The sequence below is a fragment of the Podarcis raffonei genome, chromosome 6 (genome assembly GCF_027172205.1).
Source record: "Podarcis raffonei isolate rPodRaf1 chromosome 6, rPodRaf1.pri, whole genome shotgun sequence".
Classification (NCBI taxonomy): domain Eukaryota; kingdom Metazoa; phylum Chordata; class Lepidosauria; order Squamata; family Lacertidae; genus Podarcis; species Podarcis raffonei.
Genome location: NC_070607.1, coordinates 91,353,116 through 91,380,621, shown reverse-complemented (window position 1 = coordinate 91,380,621; position 27,506 = coordinate 91,353,116). Strand labels below are relative to the sequence as shown.

Below are 27,506 nucleotides of genomic sequence, written 5' to 3'. Positions count from 1 at the left end.
ATTTCTGTTCTTCGAGAGGGCAGTCTGAGAAAGAAATGGGTGGAAATTGGAAGGAAGCAGATTTTGGCTAAATGGGAGAAACATCCCAATGGTAAGAGTTTCCTTTGCTGGGGGCATTTAAGTAGAGGCTGCCTGGACATCTCTATCAGACATGCTGAAGCGACAAGATTCCTGTATTGAGCAAACTAGGGCCCCATCTGCACTAAGCACTGTGACAGCACTTTAAACAGTCATGGCTTCCCCCGAAGGATCCTGGAAGTGGTGTTTGTTAAGGATACCAAGAGTTGCTGTTGTTGTTTAGTCCTTTAGTCGTGTCTGACTCTTTGTGACCCCATGGACCAAAGCAAGCCAGGCACTCCTGTCTTCCACTGCCTCCCGCAGTTTGGTCAAACTCATGCTGGTAGCTGTCCAACCATCTCATCCTCTGTGTTCCCCTTCTCCTTGTGCCCTCCATCTTTCCCAACATCAGGGTCTTTTCCAGGGAGTCTTCTCTTCTCATGAGGTGGCCAAAGTCTTGGAGCCTCAGCTTCAGGATCTGTCCTTCCAGTGAGCACTCAGGGCTGATTTCCTTCAGAATGGATAGGTTTGATCTTCTTGCAGTCCATGGGACTCTCAAGAGTCTCCTCCAGCACCATAATTCAAAAGCATCAATTCTTTGGCGATCAGCCTTCTTTATGGTCCAGCTCTCACTTCCATTCATCACTACTGGGAAAACCATAGCTTTAACTATACGGACCTTTGTTGGCAAGGTGATGTCTCTGCTTTTTAAGATGCTGCTTTGTTGTTTAGTCGTTTAGTCGTGTCCGACTCTTTGTGACCCCATGGACCAGCGCACTTCTGTCTTCCACTGCCTCCCGCAGTTTGGTCAAACTCATAAGATGCTGCTAGGGGACACCAATTCCTCTCACAGAGCTACAATTCCCAGAGTGGTTTAACGATCAATTCCTCTTCACAGAGAATTCTGGGAATTGTAGCTCTGCAGGGCGAATGGGGGGGCTCTCCCCCGAATGCTCAGCACCCTTGACAATATTATTTGGGGGAAACCAGGGCTGTTTAAAGTGCTGTGAAACTGGTTTGACTGTATAGTGGCCTAAGTGACCTCAAAGGTCCCTTTCAACCCCCTCAAATTCTCTGTTCTTTACCACTAACGAGGAAGGCCATCAATTACTAAGGAATGGGCAGCTTCTGCTGCTGCATAATTACTATATGAAATTCTTTGCAACAAGATATGATAATGTCCACTGGCTTAGTTAGCTATTACAAAGATTTATAGAGGATAGCTCTATTGATATTCAGAGGCTGTATACCTCTGTTTATCCAAATCTGGGGACAAACAATGGCGTAGGGCTATTTCCCATCCTGAGCAGGTTTCTAGGGAAATTTGCTCAGCCACTGCTGAAAACCCACTGCTAGTCTACATAAGTATTCTGATGTAGCAATTGGTTCTTGTGTGTGTGTGTGATGGGGGGGTGCTTTTTATATATTATTAGGGATGAAGGCAAATGTCAGATAATCGCAGCTGCAGTTCGTGGTCCTAAATATAGCTTGAGCTTTCCAAATTGTTGTTGTGGATCTGCAGGGGTGGAAAAGATCAGTGCAGGGTGCCAAAGATGTTGTGCTCTCAAGCCCAGCTGTGCGGAATGGGAAAGGATGGGCAATGGCATGCCAGTCAGAGAGGCAGTAGAGGGGTAACTGTGGTGCAGACGACTTAGACTGGAGGGATGTACAATTGCTAGAAGACCTGTGATTTAAATGGGGAGCATGAGGATGTCCTTTGCCACCATAATTTCTGTTGGGAACCATGGGCAACGAATCCCCATTTCTGTTACTGATAATGATGAGCAGTAATTATTATTATTATTATTATTATTATTATTATTATTATTATTATTATTTATACTCCGCCCTCCCCAGCCAAGACCGGGCTCAGGGCGGCTAACAACCAATATTAAAAACAAGGTGATTAAAATACAACTTAAAAAACAAGATTAAAATACAACATTGAAACATTAAGATGCAGCCTCTTCACAGGAGGAGAAAGGAAAAAAGAAAGAGGGGGAGGGAATCAAACTGATTCTAAGCCAAAGGCCAGGCAGAACAACTCTGTCTTACAGGCCATGTGGAAAGTAATCAGATGCTGCAGGACCCTGGTCTCATGAGACAGAGCGTTCCACCAGGCTGGAGCCAGTGTTGAAAAAGCCCTGGCTCTGGTTGAGACTAATCTAACTTCCTTAGGGCCCGGGACCTCTAGGGTGTTGCTATATATGGACCTTGAGGCTCTCCGTGGGGCATACCAAGAAAGGCGGTCCCGTAAGTACAAGGGTCCTAGGCTAGGAAGAGCTTTAAAGGTCAAAACCAGCACCTTAAATCTGACCCTGTATTCCACCGGGAGCCAGTGCAGCTGGAAAAGCACTGAGTGAATATGCTCCTATGACAGAGACCCCGTGAGGAGCCTCACTGCAGCATTCTGCACCCGCTGGAGTTTCTGGGACAGTACAAGTCATACCTCAGGTTACAGGCGTTTCAGGTTGCATTTTTTTGAGTTGCGCACCGCCCCGAACCAGGGAGTACCAGAATGGGTTACTTCCGGGTTTTGGTGCTCTTGCATGTGCAGAAGCACTGAATCGCAACCTGCACGTGCGCAGACGCGGTGCTGCAGGTTGCAAATGCTGTGGGTTGTGAACGTGCCTCCCGCACGGATCATGTTTGCAACCCGGAGCATCCCACTGTACCTCATTCACCCTAATGGTACAGCTTTCACTGTGCCTAACCCATTCTCTCCCATCTCCTCTCCCCAGCTGATTTTCACCCAGCATGTGTTTATTTTTTATTTCTTGAATTTATATACCGCCCTATACCTGGAGGTCTCAGGGTGGTTCACCAAAATAAGATTAAGATCACAATTTAGAAAATCAAAATAAAATCAATAACCCAATAACCCCTCCCCAAAGAGCCACATTTTAAAAGGGTATAGGGTGTCCATCAGGTAAACCAAAGGCCTGGTTAAAAAGGACTGTTTTTGCCTGGCACCTAAAGGTGTACTGTGGTACCTTGGGTTAAGTACTTAATTCGTTCCGGAGGTCCGTTCTTAACCTGAAACTGTTCTTAACCTGAAGCACCACTTTAGCTAGTGGGGCCTCCTGCTGCTGCCGCACCGCTGGAACACAATTTCTGTTCTCATCCTGAAGCAAAGTTCTTCACCTGAGGTACTATTTCTGGGTTAGCGGAGTCTGTAAGCTGAAGCGTCTGTAACCTGAAGCGTATGTAACCCAAGGTACCACTGTATAATGAAGGTACCAGGTGAACTTCCCTGGGGAAACAAAAAAATTTTTTCCTTCCAGTAGCACCTTAAAGACCAACCAAGTTAGTTCTTGGTATGAGCTTTTGTGTGCATGCACACTTCTTCAGATACCCAGATTTCCCTGGGAAAAGCATTCCACAGATGGGGAGCCACTGCAAAGAAGGCCCCGTTCTCGTGTTGCCACCCTCTGGAGGAGGAGGAGGCACACGAAGGAGGGCCTCAGAAGATGATCTTAAGGTCCGGGTAGGTTCATATGGAAAGAGGTGGTCCTTGAGGTATTGGGGTCCTGAGCCATTTAAGGCTTTATAAGAAAAACCAGCACTTTGAATTGGGCCCAGAAACTAATTGGTAGCCAGTGCAGTCGGATCAGGATCTGTGCAATATGCTTAAACAGCCATGCTCCAGTGAGCAACCTGGCTGCTGGATTCTGCACCCATGTTCCATTGCAAACCTCAGTCTGAAATCCTGATTTTGGGATGAGCTTAGTTGCAGAGGAAAAATGAGTGGGGCGGGGAAGGGTTAATTCCCCTGGCCACTTGCCCTTCCTCCTCATTCCAGCTTTTTGGAGAAGTGGTGTGTCCTGAGTCTCAAGGCATGAGGTAGAAACGGATTCTTCTGTTCTGCCTGAGAAGGCCTTTGACTCTGGGGGAGAATTTGCAAAGGCAATAGCAGATAACACATGGATCTTAATGTAGTTAGATTTGAAAATATGATGAGGTGCCAACATTTCATTCCTTTGCCGAGTGCCAAGTGTACAGGTCCCGATGATGGATGCGCATATTTATCTGCTTGGTGAGTTCGAGGCCAGGTTTGTCAAATTTCCTTACATTTCTAGTTAAGCCATGTTCTGGGTTATTTGGAGCTCTGTTATCATTGCTCCCAAAGCTTTTGGGCCGTGTGTCCTTTACACACACACACACACACACACACACACACACAAACCCTACTTTCAAGTTGGAATTTTATCTGCTTCATACATCAAATGTGACAAGAACAAATTCAAAATCGGAGCTCACACCTTGAAGCTGAACTTTGTCAATGATAATGTATGAAGTTCAGAGCTGGCTTTTTTCATACTCTGCAATAACAACAACATGGATAAAACACTGCAAAAAAAATGTGTGAGTGAAATCCGTAGAGAGTTGACACCAGCGCTTATGAGGAGCAATGTACACGCAGAATGGAATACCAAAGTTTTATTTCCAGCACAATGTGGGCATGTATCTGCGCATGGATAACTCAGAATAAAGTGGTACCTTGGTTCTCAAACTTAATCCGTTCCAGAAGTCCGTTCCAAAACCAAAACGTTCCAAAACCAAGGTACGCTTTCCCATAGAAAGTAATGCAAAACGGATCAATCTGTTCCAGACTTTTTAAAACAACCCCTAAAACAGCAATTTATCATGGATTTTACTATCTAACAAGACCATTGATCCATAAAATGAAAGCAACAATCAATGTACTGTACTATAAAATAAATAAGACAGAATTGTAGATGATAGGAATTAAAATTTATTTATTTTTATTACGTGCTACCTGTAGCTCTGTGAGGGGATTGGGGTGTCTCCTAACTCTTAGCATCCCTAACAAATTATAGCTCCCAGAATTCTTTAGGGAAAACCAGGACTGCTTAAAGTGGTATCATAGTGCTTTAAATTTAAGGTGTGAATGTGGCCTGAAGAAGCTGCTTCCAGAAACCAAATAGCAGGGGCCACCACCAGTGGCCGAGCATATGCCAGCGCTACTCAGGGTGGGCGCGCTCCCGAGGGGGGAGGAGGGTGCCCTCCCAGGCACGGGATAGCTGCTCGGGTGCACGGAGCAGCTCACGGATACTGCAGCCAGGGGTGGAGCAAGCCACTGATGGCGGACATTTGGCACGCTGCCTGCCCGCGACTCCCAAGCCTCCCCCAACCTGTTAAAATGAAGGGTGAGGGGGGAATGCCGCTGGCAAAGCGGCATAGCTCCCCCCTTCCCTCAATGGCTCAGGGTAGGTTTGGGAGACATCACCTTGCCAACAAAGGTCCGTATGGTTAAAGCTATGGTTTTCCCAGTAGTGATGTATGGAAGTGAGAGCTGGACCATAAAGAAGGCTGATCGCCAAAGAATTGATGCTTTTGAATTATGGTGCTGTAGGAGACTCTTGAGAGTTCCGTGGACTGCAAGAAGAACAAACCTATCCATTCTTAAGGAAATCAGCCCTGAATGCTCACTGGAAGGACAGATCCTGAAGCTGAGGCTCCAATACTTTGGCCACCTCATGAGAAGAGAAGACTCCCTGGAAAAGACCCTGATGTTGGGAAAGATGGAGGGCACAAAGAGAAGGGGACGACAGAGGACGAGATGGTTGGATAGTGTTCTCGAAGCTACCAGCATGAGTTTGACCAAACTGCAGGAGGCAGTGGAAGACAGGAGTGCCTGGCATGCTCTGGTCCATGGGGTCACGAAGAGTCGGACATGACTAAACGACTAAACAACAACAAGGCTTGGGAGCTGCGGGTGGGCGGTGTGCCAAAGGTCACCCCTCTCAGCAAAGACACCCAGAGTGGTCCACCCCCCTTCCTCCACCCCTGGCTACCACCAGAAATGTTTGTTAAGCAGTGCTCACTGGCCAAGAAGATGGTGCAATCTCCCAATCACTCACAACAAAAACCTGCTCAACAGATATTTTTTAAGGTATTCTGGAAGATCCATTGCACATTTATTCCTGAATGTTCTGTGTTCTCCTACAACTTTGCATTATCTGTTTTATCTCCTAAGGGCCTTTTAATCAACACCTTCCTGGGACAGAAGGGCTGACTAGTCCCAAAGCCTTTGGCCAGAAGAGACCAAGCGATTCACAAGGTTCAGGCTGTTCGTGAGTACCCAACTTGTTAAAACGCACAACTTCCCTCCCCGCGAGAGTGTTTCCTTTTCTGCTGAATCAGGCACCTGGATTTCCACACACACCTACGTTCGACAAAAGCTGTTATTATGCCAATGCAGTAGTTGACGCTCAGCAAAGAGAGTGAAATTTTCCACCGGCGCTAAGCTGTGATTGAATTTGTTCAGATTAGGCCTGGAGCTGAGCAAACTGGAAATGCATCATTTGAGGGATGCTCTTTCATTTTTATGGAAATGTTCCGCCGTCTTCAGATCTAATTGAAGGTCCTGACATTCCAATTTCCATATAAGAATGTATTCAAACACCAGCTCAATTCTTATTCTTTATTTTCTTTGCAGAATTGAAACGGCAGTGCGTCAGATGCACGCTCGTTTCAAAGCCTGCAATCTCGGTGATCGTGTTTTCCTTTAAATGGGTGCTCGATAACTCCCATTCAAGCCACGTCCTACAGCCTGATCCATGATCCACACAAACCCAGGATAGCTCAGCTATAGGATTAAGGCCACCCCTCCCGCTTCAAACAAACAAACAAACAAACAAACGAGGGCTATGATAGGATTCTTGCAAGCATGGATTAAAAGGCACATAAGAATTTTTGCGTTTGTCATACACAGACAAAAGAAAACTTGACATGCGATAAGAGAGAATGGAGGAGTGATTACTTCCCCACCCTTTCTTTTTATACAATACAAACTACTGATAGGTGGTTTTACTTTAAAAAAAAAAAGCATGTGAGAAGAACATCCACCTCTTAAAAATAATACTTAGCATTTGTATAGCACTTTCAAATATTCAAAGTGTTTCACTTGCATTATCTAATTGTAATCCTCACCAACAATCCCAAAGACAAAGCTCTGATTTCCCCATTTATTTTATTTTTTTTATTTATTTATTTATTTATTTATTTGTATGCCGCCTTTCCACAGTTAAAACAATGCTCAAGGCTGCTTACAATATGAAAAGATTTACATGATTACAGTGGACGCTTGGGTTGCGAATGTGATCCGTGTGGGAGGCACATTTGCAACCCACAGCGCCGCATCTGCGCATGTGTGGGTCGCGATTCTGCGATTCTGCACATGTGCAAAGCATAATATAGCGCATGCGCGAGCGCCAAAACCAGGAAGTAACCTGTTCCGGTACTTCTGGGTTCGGTGTGGTGCGCAACCCGAAAACGCGCAGCCTGAAGTGTCTGTAACCCAAGGTATGACTGTACAAACATAGCAAAGTAGTCGAAAATAAATAAAACACATTAAAAACTACATAACCAAATGGAAGAATTTCCACATAAAAATAAAGATACAAAAAGTTAATATCAGTAGAGTGGTACCTCTTCAGGTTACATACGCTTCAGGTTACAGACTCCACTAACCCAGAAATATTGCCTCAGGTTAAGAACTTTGCTTTAGGATGAGAACAGAAATCGTGCTCCGGCGGCGCGGCAGCCGCTGGAGGCCCCATTAGCTAAAGTGGTGCATCAGGTTAAGAACAGTTTCATGTTAAGAACGGACCTCCAGAACGAATTAAGTACTTAACCCGAGGTACCACTGTAATATCAGTAATATCAGTTGATACCAGTAACAACAGCAAAAACTGCAAACAAAACTTCCCCCCAAAATACCCCAGTCCTTGCTGGGCAGCAACCACAGCAGCAGCAGTCCTTATGAGGCCTGTCAGGCCCCGCCCTGGGCCAGGTGGAGAGTGGCAGGACCAGGACCTCAGGTGCTCATCAGGGGAGTCCTCCTGGGTGTCATCATCCCTCCAGTAGATTGCTTGCCTGTGACCACCAGGGACTTCCTTGTTACGAAAAAGGAGCAATGCAGAAGCAAGCACCAGGTGGCTGGAATGGTAAACAGGATGTGGGTGATATTGGATTGTACCGTGGGAACCAGGCACAGTCTGTATCGTGCTCTGAGAGCCGGATGTTACCTCAGAGCAGCACATGACCCTGTACTGGAAGTACATGGGTGGAGTTTATTCTCTCTCTGCAGTGGGGAAGCAGAGTGTGCAGACATGTTTTCTCTGTACTGCTGAAAGACAGAAATAAAGACATGTAGATATATTTCTGTCTGTCTCTTTCCCCCTCCCTGGGAGAGGAGTGGGGGAGGAGTGGTGTGTTCTTTTCACGTTTGAAAAGAATCGCTGATTGGAGACCTCCTTTGATCTTGCCGGCAGACGCTGGCAGGGGAGGTCAAGGATTCAAGCCGGGCACCTGGAGGGTGGCCAAATTCCTCTGGGCTAAGAGCTAAGCTGGAGGCTCTGACTTTTGGCTTGAATCCCGACAACTGGTAGCATACCGATGGTTATCTGATCTATGAGAATCTGCATGAGAGGTGAGAGGTCGATGAATCGTTGCCATCCTCTGCACCTAAGAAGATAAAGAAAAGCGTCTGCCTGCAGCCAGAAGCTGAAACAGACAGCTGGACACCGAGAGGAGTGTATTTCAAGGCAACGGAGCCAGAAAAGGTATGCAGCATTTCGGGCAAGAGAGAATGAACACAGAAAGATTAATTTCTGGTTCACAAGCTGCGTTTGAAAAACAGCTCTGAAAGAGCAAGCTTGCATACCAGGAATTCCTGTGGTGAGATAAGGAGTTCCGTCCTGAGCAGGTTGCTAGGCAACGTCTGCCAGTTGCTGAGTGGCCTAAAAAGAGCCTGGGAAATCGAAAGTGTATCTGCGCAGCTGTGCAAGGGTTTTGAAAAAACAGCCCAAAGGCTTGCCTGCCAGTGAAGCAGTAAACAAAGACTTTTGGAGTTTTACTGGCTTGAAAAGTGAAAGCTGGCTTCAGATTGAGTGTAAAGCTGACCCTTGGATTCAGCATGGATGCCAAGAAGGGGGGAGTGCCCCTGAGTGCCGTGCTTCTAGATGAACACAGCCGGCATGCTGCACTGGAAGAAAAGGACAGGGGGAGGGAGGAACGGAGTTCTAATTCCCCCACCGATGAGGCTACTGGAAAGGATGCTGTAGCTTTGAATGCTGTGCAGTGTTACAGTTGTGGACAGGCTGGGCATCTTCAGCGGAACTGCAAGAAGCCACGTCAGCCAAAAGGAGCGAAGGGCCGCTCAGCAAAGCCTGAGGCGTCAGGCAAAGGTCGTACCAAGCCTATGGTGAAACCTGGAAAGGCTTTGATGGCGAAAGGAACCACGCCAGATGTTGGGAACGCGTTTATTATAGACACTGCAGCGACGGTTCATATGTCCCCACACAGAGGACTCTTTTCAACGTTTAAGAAGCAAAGCTTCACTGTGACACAGGCCAATGGTCAGGAGCTGGAAGCGGCCGGCGTGGGGACTGTCTATCTTAAGAGTCTGGACCTGACAATAAACAATGTTTACTTGGTTCCTGGATTGAAGTTCAATCTGCTGAGTGTTTCGCAGATTGCAAAGAAAGGACTGAAACTGTCCTACGATGCTGAGAGCTGCATGATCTACAAAGATGGAGAGTTATATCTTTCTGCCAGGGAGAAGGATGAACTTTATTTGTTGACTTTTGCACAAAGTGATTACATGGAATGTAATTCATCTGTGTCTAACCTAGTTTCTCTTGCAGGTGTGAGCAAGAAGAAGACCGGAGTCAACAGAGCATTTCAGCGGGTGTATGCTGATGTGATTGGTCCTCTAGAACCATCTAGAGGCAATGCAAGATATTATCTTGTGTGTGTGGATCATTTCTCTAACTATGTCTGGGTTTATGTGTTGAGAAAGCCACAGGAAGCCTTGGAGAGGTTTCAGGAGTTTTGTGACAAAGTTAAGAGTATGCATGATGCTAACATTGATTGTCTATTCACAGATGAGAAGCAGATTTTTCTTTTACAGGATTTCCAAAGGTTCCTGCAGAAGAAGGGAATAAGACACAAGGTTTCTGTTTCAGCGGAAGCGTGGAACAGGGGTGTCTGTGTACGGGTGAACAGAGAATTGCAAAAGGGGATGGAAGCGCAATTGCTAAGTTCACATCTGCCACATGAGTACTGGGCCGAGTCTCTAATGTCGTTCTGTTATACGAAAGTGAGAAAGGTTTCAAAAGAGTTGGGAAGTTCTCCTTTTGAGAAACTGTTCCACAGAAAACCTTCTGTTGCCCATTTCAAGGTTTTTGGGTCTCATGTGAGAACAGAAGCTCCAGATGGAGTAAAGAATGCCAGAGGCATTTTTGTGGGGTATGAAAAGGGTCTCTACAGAGTAATTTTGTCTGAATCTGGTCAGGTGATTCTCACAAAATTTCTAGAGAGTGCTCCTGAACAGGAGAGAGTGATAGTACACACTTTTCCCACTGATGACGATTCAGATGATGATGATTTCACTGATTTCAGCTGTACAGAAAGTGATGACACTGATAGCTCGGAGAGCTCAGTTGTCACAGTCATTGAGAGGAAGTCTCACACAATAGATAGGCCTTCACAACTGAAGGATGAACCACTGTTTACCATTGGAACTAGTTCTCCAAAGAGTCCTGAGACTGGACCAGTGAGCAGAGAGGATCAGCACCTCATACGTAGGTCTGAGAGAGTTACAAAGGGTCAACCACCCAAGAGGTACTCAAAAGAGTTTGCTAACTTAGCTGTTGCATGTGTTGCTGTTGTATACAACCGAGGTCAGGTTGGAGCTGTGTCTAAGTCAGAGACAAAGACACAACAGAGAGTTGCTAGCCAAGGTAATGCAGATGCACTCATTCCTTGGAAACCAGACAACCAGAGAGGTACACTGGGGAAACCAGTGGCGGGGAGTTCCAAGGGTGGAACTGAAACAACAGGGGAGTGTTATGTGTATAACAACTGTTTGTTTTCTTCTCTGGATCATGCTTTGCTTGCTGCAACACGCATTGATTCTTTTGGGGGAGGATGTTACGAAAAAGGAGCAATGCAGAAGCAAGCACCAGGTGGCTGGAATGGTAAACAGGATGTGGGTGATATTGGATTGTACCGTGGGAACCAGGCACAGTCTGTATCGTGCTCTGAGGGACCTTGCTCCCCCTGGCGACTCATTGACTGAGCTTGTTGAGGGCTGGAATATCCAGCTCCTGGCAGCCATCGATGAGATCGCACCGAAGCGCCCTCTGCGACCCCGCAGAAACCGGGCTCCCTGGTTTACCGAGGAGCTCCGGAAAATGAAGCGGGACCTCAGACGGCTAGAGCGAGCATGGCGGGGTGCCCGTGACGGAGCCTCAAGAACATCTTATAGGGCTTTTATGAAAACCTACGAGATGGCGGTGAAGGCTGCTAAGAAGTCTTACTTCTCGGCCTCCATTGCATCCGCTAGCTCTCGCCCGGCGCAATTATTTAGTATAATCAGGTCTTTAACGTCCCTTGAAGGACAGCCAAATTTAAATAACAATTTGACACACGGCTGTGAGGCATTTGCGAGCTTTTTTGCGGAGAAGGTCTTGTTGCTCCGCCATGACCTCCCTGCCAATTTGGATACAATAAAGGAACTGGAGGCCCCTCGACTGTCCTCGGGTCCAGTATTGGACCACTTTGACCGGATATCCCCAGCCGATGTGGACAGACTCCTCCGAGCTGGAAAGCCCACCACCTGTCCTCTCGACCCGTGCCCGTCTTGGCTGATTAGAGCGTGTCCAGACGAGGTGCGGGCCCTCCTGGGGGATATCATCAATTTGTCCCTTGGCACGGGGACATTCCCAGGGGAACTGAAGGAGGCAGTGGTGCGCCCGCTCTTAAAGAAAACATCATTAGATCCTTTAGATCTATCCAATTACCGCCCGGTTTCGAATCTTCCGTTCCTGGGTAAGGTGATTGAGAGAGCGGTTGCTGAACAGCTTGGTGGGTTTCTGGATGAAACATCGGCTCTGGATCCATTCCAGTCTGGCTTCCGCGCTGGTCATGGGACCGAGACAGCTCTGGTTGCCCTAACAGATGATCTTCGTAGACAGCTGGATCGAGGCGGGTCGGGGCTGCTGATTCTTCTAGATCTGTCAGCAGCTTTCGACATGGTCGATCATGAACTTCTGGACCACCGCCTTGCCGACGTGGGGATCCAGGGCACAGTCCTTCAATGGCTGCGCTCGTTTCTCTCTGGTCGGGGACAGAGGGTGGCGCTTGGGGGGGAATTGTCATCGCGCCACTCCTTGGTGTGTGGAGTACCTCAGGGTGCGATACTCTCCCCAATGCTTTTCAACATCTTTATGCGCCCCCTCGCCCAGCTTGTCCGGAGTTTTGGGCTGGGTTGCCATCAGTATGCCGATGACACCCAACTCTATCTGTTGATGGATGGCCATCCTGACTCGGCCCCAGACACACTGACCAGATGTCTGGAAGCTGTGGCTGGATGGTTACGTGGGAGCCGGTTGAAGCTAAATCCTTCGAAGACAGAGGTCCTGTGGCTGGGACGGGACGATATGGGATTGGGGGGGCAACTCCCATCTCTTGCGGGGGCGCAGTTAGTGCCAGCACCGTCCGTTAAGAGTTTGGGTGTAATCTTCGACACCTCCCTTTCCATGGAGGCGCAGATTGCAGCTATAACAAAGGCGGCATTTTTCCATCTCCGCCAAGCTAAGCAGTTGGCTCCTTACCTCTCTCGCCCTGACCTAGCCACTGTGATCCACGCGACGGTCACCTCCAGACTGGATTATTGTAACTCGCTCTACGTGGGGCTGCCCTTAAGACTGACCCAGAAACTCCAGCGGGTGCAGAATGCTGCAGCGAGACTCCTTACGGGGTCTTCGCTGCGAGATCACATTCATCCGGTGCTATATCAACTGCACTGGCTCCCGGTGGAGTACAGGATCAGGTTTAAGGTGCTGGTTTTAACCTTTAAAGCCCTATACGGCCTTGGACCCTCGTACCTACGGGACCGCCTCTCCTGGTATGCCCCACAGAGAAACTTACGGTCTTCAAATAAAAATATCTTGAAGGTCCCAGGCCACAGAGAAGTTAGGCTGGCCTCAACTAGAGCCAGGGCTTTTTCGGCTGTGGCTCCGACCTGGTGGAACACTCTGTCACAAGAGACTAGGGCCCTGCGGGACTTGACATCTTTCCGCAGGGCCTGCAAGACAGAGCTGTTCCGCCAGGCCTTTGGCCAGGGCACAGCCTGACTCCCTCCCTCGGCAATCTTCGCGGAGCTCTGGCCCAATAGTGGCCAGTGGCTTGAATTTAATTAATTTTATAATGAATGATTTTAGAGTGTTGTTTGTGTTGTACTTTTGTATTGTTTTATTGTTGTTAGCCGCCCTGAGCCCAGCTTCGGCTGGGGAGGGCGGGATATAAATAAAATTTATTATTATTATTATTATGAGAGCCGGATGTTACCTCAGAGCAGCACATGACCCTGTACTGGAAGTACATGGGTGGAGTTTATTCTCTCTCTGCAGTGGGGAAGCAGAGTGTGCAGACATGTTTTCTCTGTACTGCTGAAAGACAGAAATAAAGACATGTAGATATATTTCTGTCTGTCTCTTTCCCCCTCCCTGGGAGAGGAGTGGGGGAGGAGTGGTGTGTTCTCCTTCACGTTGAGGAGAATCGCCGATTGGAGACCTCCTTTGATCTTGCCGGCAGACGCTGGCAGGGGAGGTCAAGGATTCAAGCCGGGCACCTGGAGGGTGGCCAAATTCCTCTGGGCTAAGAGCTAAGCTGGAGGCTCTGACTTTTGGCTTGAATCCCGACATTCCTGACTCAGAGCTCAACCTACAGACTGGATCAGCTCTGCACTTACCAGAAGGTGAGTGAGGAGGCCAAGGTCCAAAGGATGCTCATTGTTGCTGGATCCCAGGGATGGTTGGTTATGGGTCTGGGAAAGTACTTCAAAAGTAGCCCTCCTCCCCATAAGAGTGAACTCCCAAAGTGCTTAGACTTTGAGCAGCACCAAGCATAGAGCTGGCAAAGCAAACAAAGCCAGTGTGGTGTAGTGGTTAAGAGCGGTAGACTTGTAATCTGGTGAACCGGGTTCGCTTCCCCGCTACTCCACATGCAGCTGCTGGGTGACCTTGGGCTAGTCACACTTCTCTGGAGTCTCTCAGCCTCACTCACCTCACAGAGTGTTTGTTGTGGGGGAGGAAGGGAAAGGAGAATGTTAGCCGCTTTGAGACTCCTTCGGGTAGTGATAGAATCATAGAATCATAGAATCATAGAGTTGGAAGAGACCACAAGGGCCATCGAGTCCAACCCCCTGCCAAGCAGGAAACACCATCAGAGCACTCCTGACATATGGTTGTCAAGCCTCTGCTTAAAGACCTCCAAAGAAGGAGACTCCACCACACTCCTTGGCAGCAAATTCCACTGTCAAACAGCTCTTACTGTCAGGAAGTTCTTCCTAATGTTTAGGTGGAATCTTCTTTCTTGTAGTTTGGATCCATTCCTCCGTGTCCGCTTCTCTGGAGCAGCAGAAAGCAACCTTTCTCCCTCCTCTATGTGACATCCTTTTATATATTTGAACATGGCTATCATATCACCCCTTAACCTCCTCTTCTCCAGGCTAAACATGCCCAGCTCCCTTAGCCGTTCCTCATAAGGCATCGTTTCCAGGCCTTTGACCATTTTGGTTGCCCTCCTCTGGACACGTTCCAGTTTGTCAGTGTCCTTCTTGAACTGTGGTGCCCAGAACTGGACACAGTACTCCAGGTGAGGTCTGACCAGAGCAGAATACAGTGGCACTATTACTTCCCTTGATCTAGATGCTATACTCCTATTGATGCAGCCCAGAATTGCATTGGCTTTTTTAGCTGCCGCGTCGCACTGTTGGCTCATGTCTAGTTTGTGGTCAACCAAGACTCCTAGATCCTTTTCACATGTACTGCTCTCAAGCAGGATGTCAAATCCAAACTCTTCCTCCTCCTCCTCCTCCTCCTCCTCTTCTTGTTCTTGTTCTTCTTCTTCTTCTTCTTCTCACCTTCCCAACAAGTGGTGTAGAGTGGGGAGAGAGAAAGAAACCAGCACTGCGCAGCTATCAGCAAGGGATGATAACAGGTGGTCAGGACCAGCCACCTGTCAATCATATGACATCCTAATGACAGCATATGTTTGACATGTGGGTGGTCCCATTAACCTATCAGAGTTAGTCCACAGGGTGGGGACAAACTAGGCCCACCCCACCCCTGGTTTAGTGTGTAGCTTTTGGGTTCGTGATGCACTGTGAAGATGGAAAGGTGATGCCCAAGGAAGAGTGGTTCTCCTTCATGACAGCAGACTTTTTCCTTGTACCCCAATGAGAATATACCCAGACCTTAGCAGTGTCACCTGAGTCCCTTCTTCACGTGTTCCCTCCAAGAGAGGCTTGAGGTTGACAACAAGGGAGAGAGTTGGATGATACCCAGCTCTACCTCTCTTTTAAATCAGAACCAGTGAAGGCGATGAAGGTCCTGTGTGAGTGTCTGGAAGCGGTTGGAGGATGGATGGCGGCTAACAGATTGAGGTTGAATCCTGACAAGACAGAAGTACTGTTTTGGGGGGACAGGAGGCGGGCAGGTGTGGAGGATTCCCTGGTCCTGAATGGGGTAACTGTGCCCCTGAAGGACCAGGTGCGCAGCCTGGGAGTCATTTTGGACTCACAGCTGTCCATGGAGGCACAGGTCAAATCTGTATCCAGGGCAGCTGTTTACCAGCTCCATCTGGTACGTAGGCTGAGACCCTATCTGCCTGCAGACTGTCTCGCCAGAGTGGTACATGCTCTGGTTATCTCCCGCTTGGACTACTGCAATGCACTCTACGTGGGGCTACCTTTGAAGGTGACCCGGAAACTACAACTAATCCAGAATGCGGCAGCTAGACTGGTGACTGGGAGCGGCCGCCGAGACCATATAACACCGGTCTTGAAAGACCTACATTGGCTCCCAGTACGTTTCCGAGCACAATTCAAAGTGTTGGTGCTGACCTTTAAAGCCCTAAACGGCCTCGGTCCAGTATATCTGAAGGAGTGTCTCCTCCCCCATCGTTCTGCCCAGACACTGAGGTCCAGCTCCAAGGGCCTTCTGGCGGTTCCCTCACTGCGAGAGGCCAAGTTACAGGGAACCAGGCAGAGGGCCTTCTCGGTAGTGGCGCCCGCCCTGTGGAACACCCTCCCATCAGATGTCAAAGCGATAAACATCTACCTGACATTCAGAAGACATCTGAAGGCAGCCCTGTTCAGGGAAGTTTTTAATATGTGACATTTTAGTGTATCTTTCATCTTTGTTGGAAGCCGCCGAGAGTGGCTGGGGAAACCCAGCCAGATGGGCGGGGTACAAATAATAAATTATTATTATTATTATTAGTCTTTCATTTTTCCGAGCAACAGGAATTATGGGAGTGGCCGCCGGGACCACATAACACCGGTCCTGAGAGATCTGCATTGGCTCCCAGTATGCTTCCGAGCACAATTCGAAGTGTTGGTGCTGCCCTTTAAAGCCTTAAACTGCCTCGGTCCAGAATACCTGAAGGAGCGTCTCCACCCCCATCATCCAGCCCAGACACTGAGGTCCAGTGCCAAGGGCCTTCTGGCTGTTCCCTCACTGTGAGAAGTGAGGTTACAGGAGACCCGACAGAGGGCCTTCTCAGTGGTGGCACCTGCCTTGTGGAACACCCTCCCATCAGATGTCAAGGAAATAAGCAGCTATCTTATCTTTAAAAGACATCTGAAGGCAGCCCTGCTTAGGGAAGTTTTTAATATTTAATGCTGTATTGTTTTTAACACGAGATTGGGAGCCGCCCAGAGTGGCTGGGGAAACTCAGCCAGATGGGCGGGGTATAAATAATATATTATTATTATTATTATTATTATTATTATTATTATTATTATTAATGGTAGACCACAAGCTTTGCATGCAGATGGTCCCAAGTCCTTCATCTACTAGCAGCATTGATTAGATGTATCTCAGGGAGCAGAGCAGAGAAATGATCTCCGATGCTGCTGTAAGTTAAAGCAGACATACACGTACCCATGGTATGACTCTGCCTAAGGCAACTTCATAAGTCCATTGTAATGTTTCCATCTCTCTTTTGGATGTAGTAAACAGACAAGTGTGGGAGAGCTCTTTTGTTTTGTTATAAAGTAAAGGTAAAGGGACCCCTGACCATTAGGTCCAGTTGTGACCGACTCTGGGCTTGTGGCGTTCATCTCGCTTTATTGGCTGAGGGTGCCAGCGTACAGCGTCCAGGTCATGTGGCCAGCAAACCAGAGCAGCACACGGAAACGCCGTTTACCTTCCCGCCGGAGCGGTACCTATTTATCTACTTGCACTTTGACGTGCTTTCGAACTGCTAGGTGGGCAGAAGCAGGGACCGAGCAATGGGAGCTCACCCCGTAGCGGGTATTCAAACCTCCGACCTTCTGATCGGCAAGTCCTAGGCTCTGTGGTTTAACCCACAGCGCCACCCGCGTCCCTTGTTTTGTTATAAAGACACTCTAAAAATGTTTTAACATTTCCTCCTGCTTTTCCTTATGCATAAAACTATGGGCAACTTCCACCTAGGGACTCATTGAACCTATGGACATGTCTTAGTAGGGTACCTGAAGACCAGCTGGAATTGATCTGGGGCCACATCCAGCCACTCAAACTGCTGATTAGCAACTTATGACTATTCTATACTATTTTATTTTATTTTATTTGTATACCTCCAGTATATCTGAAGGAGCATCTCCTCCCCCATCGTTCTGCCCGGACACTGAGGTCCAGCTCCGAGGGCCTTCTGGCGGTTCCCTCACTGCGAGAGGCCAAGTTACAGGGAACCAGGCAGAGGGCCTTCTCGGTAGTGGCGCCCGCCCTGTGGAACGCCCTCCCATCAGATGTCAAAAAGATAAACATCTACCTGACATTCAGAAGACATCTGAAGGCAGCCCTGTTCAGGGAAGTTTTTAATATGTGACATTTTAGTGTATTTTTCATCTTTGTTGGAAGCCGCCGAGAGTGGCTGGGGAAACCCAGCCAGATGGGCGGGGTACAAATAATAAATTATTATTATTATTATTATTATTATTATTATTCATCTGAAAATTTCAGGGTGGTTCACAGCATAAAAATACAAGGTACAAATACAATACAAAAGAGACACCCCTCCCCTCTCACAAACACATTTACAAGGATATAGGATATTAATCACCCAAAGGCCTAATTGAAGAGGAGCATTTCTGCCTGGTGCCTGGCTTGAAGCACATTCTGATGCCACCTTTTTAAACACCACTGATTCATCTACAAACAAACAAACAATGGGTTTCTCGGTTTACGAGTTGTGCTTTATTATATATCCGTGCTATTAATTGTTTTGCTACTTTTCTTTATCGGGGGGTGTGTGTGAAAAAATGTGCACGCTTCTTTTGTAGTTTGCGTTGTCGTCTGGGATCCTGCATTTAATTCTTTTAATTTGTGTGAGCTGCCTGGAAAACATATATACATATATCTATTGGTCAGCCGTACCAGCCTAGTTAATAAATGCACAAATAAACCGTGTGAAAAGTCTGCAGCTGGGTAATTTTTGCATCATCTTTCTAAAGTAAACCTTAGCACCATATTTCTGCACCAGAAATTAATTTAGACATGTGCCACTATTTATTTATTTAGGAAGCCTTGTCCATTTTTGTTTTGGCTTGGCGACTGTGTGCAAGACAAGAGTTGACTCTGCTCCTCCCAGATAGGGTCAAAGGCATTATTCTTGCAGGACGCCTGCAGAAACCAGCCTTTTCCCGCGGCATTCCATCAGATCTGCAAGTAAGGGCAGCTTCTGCGATGACTTCACTTCTCTGCATTGCAACACTGCACTGAACTGTGGCCAACTGCCGGAGTTTGCTCATTTGTGTGTTTCCACTGGAGACCTGCTGATTCAATCATTTTAAAGCTGCCCATTTCTTCCACGTCAGAGATTTTATAGCTCTAAGGATTAGCAGCTTTTATCCCAACAAACCCCGAAGCTCTATATATTCTGATTTTTATGGTAAGCTTCACTAATAAACTGCTTAAAACATATGCTAATTGTGTTTATTGTATCCTTTAATTATCATATGTATCATTAAGGATGTGCCATCCCATTTAGAATCTTAATCCACATTACCCTTTGCTCTTTAGAGTTCCCCTCCTTAACACATTCTGGATCAAAACCCAGAAGGGAAGTGTCACCTTAAAATCCAGTCTTTTAACAACACACACACACACACACACACACACACACACACACACACACACACACACGGTGTATATTCAGTTCTTGCACATCTGCCACTCATTCTCAGTGGCACTTTTGCAGGATAACTTCCTTATGGATTGCGCCCAAAGGTTATAATATGCAATTCTCTTCTTTTGGAACAGTTGTGGAGCAACCCCACTGACTTCTATGAGACTACTTGGAAGTAAGTGCATTGCAACGATAATGCTTCATTTGGGTTTTCTGTGTTGTGTGCATATGGGTGATAAAAACATATATAAGTTCCTGTAATTCGTGTTATTTTTATTTAAGAAAGAGAAGAGACTGGAGCAGATTATTCATTAACGGTTATGAAAATGCACAGCACAGCCAAAGATAAGCACTTTTAAATCTCATTGATTTGAAGAGGGGAGATTTAAGTGCACGTCTGACTTTCCCACTGAAATCAATGGGGCTTAAAAGCACTTATTTTGTCTGGATTGTGTTGAATACTTACTATTCAAGACAGGGGAGAATTCTTCCATAAGCCTCGTTCCAAACAGAAGCTTAGAAGCGATATTTTGCTGTAGCTGTTGCACATTTTGGGCTTTATTCTGATGCCACCTGAGGAGTCCCTTATAGCCTTATGACTCTTGGAAGACTGGGGTTTGGTCAGGAAAGGGTTAATGGGACAAGCAGGACTGCTGGACATAATTCCTCTCTGAAAATGGTTTTGTTAAAAAAAAAATGCCTCTCACATAGGGATAGGCAGACCTGTCAATTTTCACTTCTCCCGGTTTCTCATTTTTCCAAACCTAAACTCAGTTCTCCACATTCCTGCAGCAATTTGCTTTTTTAAAAAAAAAAATCATTATTAAAATTATTGAGCATGTTAGTGCACATCTGTCCCAACAAACACATTTTGATCAGTTTTGACTAATGCACACATTTTTAATCAGTTTTGACAAATACACACATTTACAAGCAATTTCCTCCAATACAAAGCATTCTATACGTTAGTGTCACTAATATATGCAATTACATACATACTTCTCCCTAATATATGTCTCTTTGCACACTTCACTTAGCTGGAGAACTGCATTGCAAAATTCAGAAAAGTGCAAATTTCAAAGGATGGTAGTGTTTTGATTCATACATCGTTTTGGAAAGCTGCTTGGGGGTCCAGGACAATGAACAGAATCCTACACCCTTTGCCTTGTTGTTGATATATATGAGCCTGGAAAACCATATCTCTTTCATTGCCGAATCCAGTTTAGAAACAGAACTGAAATGGATTTGGATAATCTGTATCCTTGAAGAGTGTCTGGAGTTGTATAGTCGCCACCTGCCCAAGTCCCTTGACCAGGAAAGGTTTGTTTGTAATATCAGATCCAGACTGTCTCTTGCAACATGGATTAGGCCAGGCTTCCTTAACCTTGACCCTCCAGATGTTTTTGGCCTACAACTCCCATGACCCCTAGCTAGCAGGACCAGTAGTCAGGGATGCTGGGAATTGTAGTCTCAAAACATCTGGAGGGCCGAGGCTGAGGAAGCCTAGGAGTCTTGGTTGACCACAAACTTGACATGAGCCAACAGTGTGACGCGGCAGTTAAAAAAGCCAATGCAATTCTGGGCTGCATCAATAGGAGTATAGCATCTAGATCAAGGGAAGTAATAGTGCCACTGTATTCTGCTCTGGTCAGACCTCACTTGGAGTACTGTGTCCAGTTCTGGGCACCACAGTTCAAGAAGGACACTGACAAACTGGAACGTGTCCAGAGGAGGGCAACCAAAATGGTCAAAGGCCTGGAAACGATGCCTTATGAGGAACGGCTAAGGGAGCTGGGTATGTTTAGCCTGGAGAAGAGGAGGCTAAGGGGTGATATGATAGCCATGTTCAAATATATAAAAGGATGTCACATAGAAGAGGGAGAAAGGTTGTTTTCTGCTGCTCCAGAGAAGCGGACATGGAGCAATGGATCCAAACTGCAGGAAAGAAGATTCCACCTAAACATTAGGAAGAACTTCCTGACAGTAAGAGCTGTTCGACAGTGGAATTTGCTGCCAAGGAGTGTGGTGGAGTCTCCTTCTTTGGAGGTCTTTAAGCAGAGGCTTGACAACCATGTGTCAGGAGTGCTCTGATTGTGTTTCCTGCTTGGCAGGGGGTTGGACTCGATGGCCCTTGTGGTCTCTTCCAACGCTATGATTCTATGATTCTATGATTCTAGGCCATGGGTCTGTGGGGAAAGCCCCATGTTCCATTGCACTCATGAAATCCTGAGCTGCCCTTGAGAAAGCAGTGTCAGAAAAATAAAAAATAAAAATGAGTGTAGAAGGAGTCAAGCCTTTCCATCTGAATTAGAAGTGGGGCGCCGAAGCAGTTCCGGGGACAATTTCCAATCAAAGCATAGCTAAAGTGAAGTTAAATGTACAAGCTAATAATCAAAACGATGCAATGAATACAAAGTGAGCCAGGAGCCAGCTTTCATTCAATCCAAGGTGTGTGTGTGTGTGTGTGTGTGTGTGTGTAATGAGCAATTGTAAAAAGAACTTTCTGAATAAGATCAGTCAGTTGAGCATGGGACTCTTAATTTCAGGGTCATGGGTTCAAGTCCTACCCTGGGCAAAAGAGGCTCCTACTAGATGACCCTTGTGGTCCCTTCCAGCTGTACAATTTTGTGATTCTACAGGATGTCATCAAAAGGGAAAGGGTCATCCAGGACTCTTACAAGAATGCAAGAAGAGACCTGCTGCTTCAGACCACAAGCTCATGTGGAATCCTTTTCCTGGAACTGTCAATCTGATGCCTATGTGAAGTCTGCAAACAGGGCATGAGGCAACTAGGAATTGGAGGTGTCTCTGAATCCAGGAGAGAGAACAGCAATGCTGACTGGCAGCAGTGACAGCCTTATCCTCTAGGACAGGCATAGGCAAACTTGGCCCTCCAGATGTTTTGGGACTACAACTCCCATCATCCCTGGCTAACAGGACCAGTGGTCAGGGATGATGGGAATTGTAGTCTCAAAACAACTTTTTACATCTCGCAGAGCACTCCAATATCCCATTTACCCTGATGAGCCCCAGTTCCCCCTGGCTGGGGGGCTGGGAGGGATACACACCCAAGGCCTAAACCAAGGTCTTCCTAAATTTGGAAGTTTAATAAAGTTGTGGCCTAATTTTAATTCCATATAACATTGTCAGTCTTTATCCCTTCCCTACGATCCCTGGGGGCTTGGGCTGTCGCCGCCTGGTCACGCAACATGTCTATTCCACATCGTCACATCTTGCATTGGAAGTTAATTCCATGTTTTAACTATGCATTGTGTGGATATGTGTTGCCTTTTGTATATCCCAAATCCAGGGCACCACCACTGAGAAGGCTCTGCTCCATATACCTGCCAACTATCCTCAGACAAGCAGGCAAATTAGATGGGAGCAAGCATTTCTCCAGATATCCTGGACCCAAACCGCAAAGATAGATGTCTCTGATCTAATGAGGCTCTCTCTCTCTCTCTCTTTACAGGAACTCTTTAAACACTCTCACCAAGAAGCAAAACACACACACACAAGCTGTAATGCCATATCCCTTGACAATGCAAATATCTGCAAGGGAAAATTCCATCTTGGGAATTTGCCAGGCTTTGGGGACGATGGGGAGGAATCAGTGTTACAGCAACAAGGAGAGAGTGCCATTTTTTAAGGTGTGCCAGATACTAATCCAATATCATGAACGAAACAGCTTAAGCAAATTAAATAACATCCCCTGCATCCCTTTTTAGAGGATGAGATTAAAACCACACACACAGCTTTGAAACAGGGCTGTTTACAGTTTCCAAAAATTAACAAGTGTCCAAACAATGTTCCTGGATAGATCCAATGTTCCTGTGGAACGTGTTTCCCCTCTTTCTGACATTAAGAGCTGTTCAACAGTGTAACGGGCTTCCTTGGAGGTTTTTAAGCAGAGGTTGGATGGCCATCTGTCATGGATGGTTTAGTTGAGATTCCTGCATTGCAGGGGGCTGGACTAGACAATTCTATGATTCCATGATCAGCCACAACTCTCTGAGAAGTTCACAAAGCAAGACTTGAATGTGGCAAGCCTCCACCACCTTTTCTTGCCAACAACTGATATTCAGAGATACATTGCCTCTGAACATGGAGGTTCCCCATTTCTCGCAACCATTTATTAAAGGAAAGTGTTGTGATGGTCCGACTTCCGGGTTGGCGCCTCCGGGAGGAATTTGCCTTGTGGAAATTCGGGTCTGGCCGCCACGGCGAAGGCGGAGACCCACTAAAAATCACAGGCGGGTGAACGTGGGATTCGGCTGGCACCTTTTGCGCCTCCCCTACTTGCGGGGAAACCCGGTTTTGGGGATCCGGAGCGACGTGGGTTGAGCGGTGCCTCGAATTGATTGCTTCTTCCACGGAGTGAAGCTGCATAGCTGTTGCCGGAGAGCGCTGACTTTTTCCTGTGGACAATTTGATCTTAAAGCAACTACCCGTGAGTAGAGCGGAGAAGTGGATTTTTAAACGTCTTAATTTGGTGTCGAAACGGGGAGGTCCAAAACAGGAAGTCCACCTTCCCCTTTTGTAAATAGATTGAAGCAATGAGGATGCAAGTCGCGGAAAGTCTATTGTAAAGGACTAAATTTCCATCGGTAAAAAATACTAACCCCCCCCCCTTGGTGGCAGGAGAAGAGGGGGGAAGTTTTGGACTGAATATACCTGCAGGAGAGAGCGAACAGAGTTAAAATACCACCACTCCGATCCTGAAAATGGGCTGCCAGCAGGACTGACGTGCTTTAGAATGCTCATTGACCGTGATTAGAACGTTCACTGACAGCTAGTTAAATAAAAGAAATACATTGTTTCCATTGTCTCCGTCTGCGTTTTGAAAAGGAGTAAAAGTAACTGAAAATTGAAACTAATTTTATTGTTTGAACCATGTCTAAAAGGACCAATACAAATAGAAACTGTTTCCCTCTAGAGGAAGCCTTTGAAACTGTTACAAGAGCTGAGCTGGGGGAATTTCCAGCTGCAAGATAAAAAGCTGTGAGATTCTGGGACTGACCTTGAATCGGTTAAGAATGTCGACAGAAGAGGCCTTAGCGGTTGCATTAAGTAAGATAAATGACTCAGTGGAACAGCTTAACAAGAAAGTGGATGAGGTAACTACCAAAATCGATAATTTGGGACAAAAAGTGCACATCAATACAGAAACTATTCAGATATTGATACAGGAATCTACTTTGACATGGCAAACTGCGGAGAAGGCTAGGGAGAAAGTTGTTGTCATTGAACCTAAAGTAACACAACTGGAGAGAGAGAGAGTCCCAGCCTTAGAGATGCAACTTGATGATCATAAGTTGATGCCTTCTATGATTGAATTTAAAGAAAATCAGATTTCGAGGATCAGAGCTCTACCTGAACTGGAGAAGGAAAGTTTGATAGATACCCTCACACAGGAATTTGCTGATTTTTGGGACCTGGACTTGGGTCAAGAAGAGATTAAAATTGTGAGGGCCTTCAGACTTGGAGAAATTTTGAAAGACGTCCCGAAATATCTTTTGGATCTTAGTTTTAACTACGGAGATTTGGTTGCCCTGTCGAGAAGGAATAAAATCATCTCTAGGTGGGAGTTTCCCCGAGATCTACTCTTCAGTCTCAAAGGAAGGAAAATAAAAATAAGATCAGTAGAAGACAAAGTAAAGTGCATGTATAAATACGAAGAAGACTTGCAGAAGGGACTTGGAAAAGACTTAAGAGCCTCGGACAGAAGATTACCAGGTTGATGGACTATATGGAATTGGCGGAAATGACTGGCAGAATCTGAGACCAGGGAGAAGAGACGGTGGAAGAAGATTGGAAAAAGTTTAAAGACTATTTATGGAAATATTGTTAAATTAATGAGTGTTAGAAAAATGTTGCAATGAAGCTATACAGCTTTAGTAGAAGTGTTAGAAGGAATTAAGTACAAGTAGATTATTGGAGTATTAAAGGGAAAATAAAGTTAAAATATGTTAAGACAACTATATGACAGAAAATAGAGGAAGATGGAAAGGAATTGCTGAAACAATTAATAGAAGTGGAATACAAAAAGGGAGGTGTGAGGAGGTCGTTGAAACAAGTGAATGTAAGATATGATATTGAAATGGTATGATGTGTGTTTTAAATTGTTTTTGCTTTGTTTTGTTTAGTTTACTGTGTTAGTGTCGTGTTATGTATTGTTTATACATTGTATTGTATTGTTTTTTTCTTTTTTATCTTTTTTTTCCTTTCCTTTTTTCTTTTTTGTAATCTTTAAAAGTAATAAATATTATTTTTTTAAAAAAGGAAAGTGTTGTGATGTTAACATATGAGAGTGCTGGAGGCGAAATAGTTAAACAAGTTACCCAATCAGAAGCCAGGGGGTGGAGTCAGAGGGACTATAAAACCAGCTCTGGGAGGGGCGAAGGGGGGAGTTCGTTGGGAGTTGGGTGGTTGGTTGGAGTGGGAGTGAATTGGCATAGAGTCTGTGGGTAGGTTGAGTTAGGGTAGCGAAATAAGCTGAGTCAGGAACAGTTAGGAAGTAGGAAGACAAGAAAATATCTGAGAGGTGGTTTAGGGAGTGAGAGCAGGTAGCGGAAGTTATAGGTCTGGATAGGCACCCCATGACTGTAATTGACCGATACCGTTTATGAAACCACACACTTGTTAAACTGCAATAAATAAACAGAAGTTTATGTTCCAATTTAACCCTGACTGGACTCAGTATTGTACCAGGTAGGGCCTGGGTGGCGGCAGCGAGAAATAAAGTGGTGGCACAGGGATCAATAGACAGTGAAACATCCAGGGACCCTGTGTGATTGCCACAAGTATCATCTCTTTTTTATAGGTGTGGTCCTTCAGATGTTGGAACATAGGAAGACGCCTTGTACTCAGTAGATTCATTGGTCCACTTGCTCAGCAATGTCAACACTGGCTGGTAGTGGCTCTCTGAAATTTCAAGACGATCTCTCCCAGTTGATGCTGGGGATTGAACCTGTGACGTTCTGCATGGAGAGCAGTTTGCATTTCCACTGAGCAATGGGCTTCCTCTTGCCTTCCTCATCCCTAACCATTGGGCATGCTGGCTGGGGCTCATGGGAGGTGGGGTTCAACAACATCTGGAAGACCACAGGTTTCCTACCCCCATCCCTGTTAAATAACATTGTACACATCCCCCTTGTCCTCTGTTCTACAAAGAAACAATTATGCTGTTTCCGTATTGGAACAGATTTTGAATGTCAGGCTCTTGTAGCCAAATAGAAATGTCAGGACCTCAACACGTCTCCCATGTGTAGCGGCTAATTTAATCAGCATTCCAAGATGTGATTTCGATTCAATCATTTTGCTGGAGTGGCTGGGCTTATGAGGAGTGTGTCCAGCAAAAAGGAGATCAGTTAGATATTATTAAGGGCCGCATGTTTCTTACCGGAGAGAAAAAGGGGAGAGAGACGGGGGATGGGGAAAGAACATCTTGAATGGGATCTGCAGAGTTACGGAAGTTCATCCTGGGCTTGCTGGATGGGGAAGCTTAATTCTGGACTAAGTTGTTTCCATCAAACATGGGGAAAAGGGGGGAAGGAAGCATTTTGTAATGCGAAAGTGGGAAGCAAGGGATAGGTTCTTAACCTTCCCCTCCATCCGCCATGTGCCTCTGTATTATTTCCCCAGTCATTTGCCCCCCAACTGCACCAGTGAGGTATGAACATTAGAAGAGCTCTGCTGGATCAGGCCAATGGACCATTTAGACCAGCCTCATGCTCTCACAGTGGCCAAACAGGTGACTGTGGGAAGCCCACAAGCGTTGTTGTTTAGTCGTTTAGTTGTGTCCGACTCTTCGTGACCCCCTGGACCAGAGCATGGCAGGCACTCCTGTCTTCCACTGCCTCCTGCAGTTTGGTCAAACTCATGCTGGTAGCTTCGAGAACACTATCCAACCATCTCGTCCTCTGTCGTCCCCTTCTCCTTGTGCCCTCCATCTTTCCCAACATCAGGGTCTTTTCCAGGGAGTCTTCTCTTCTCATGAGGTGGCCAAAGTCTTGGAGCCTCAGCTTCAGGATCTGTCCTTCCAGTGAGCACTCAGGGCTGATTTCCTTCAGAATGGAGAGGTTTGATCTTCTTGCAGTCCATGGGACTCTCAAGAGTCTCCTCTGGCACCATAATTCAAAAGCATCAATTCTTTGGCGATCAGCCTTCTTTATGGTCCAGCTTTCACTTCCATACATCACTAAAGCATAGTCTCCACAAGCATACTCTCCAACATTTCT

The 27,506-nt window shown here is 46.3% G+C and overlaps 1 long non-coding RNA gene across 8 annotated transcripts in view; it reads left to right on the top strand.

Moving 5' to 3' along the window:
• The window catches only part of LOC128416566 (uncharacterized), a 147,017-nt gene extending 119,972 nt beyond the window's left edge, over positions 1–27,045 (top strand). For 2 of the 8 annotated variants that reach the window (XR_008331244.1, XR_008331248.1), the window contains 4 exons: positions 6,059–6,155; positions 18,660–19,029; positions 19,401–19,441; positions 21,906–22,046. This is a non-coding gene — a long non-coding RNA (uncharacterized LOC128416566). Of the gene's footprint in view, positions 1–6,058; positions 6,156–18,659; positions 19,030–19,400; positions 20,090–21,905; positions 22,047–26,089 lie in introns of those variants that run through there. The other 6 variants (XR_008331246.1, XR_008331250.1, XR_008331251.1 and 3 more) reach the window with 6 other exon arrangements.
• The last annotated feature ends 461 nt before the right edge of the window (positions 27,046–27,506 follow it).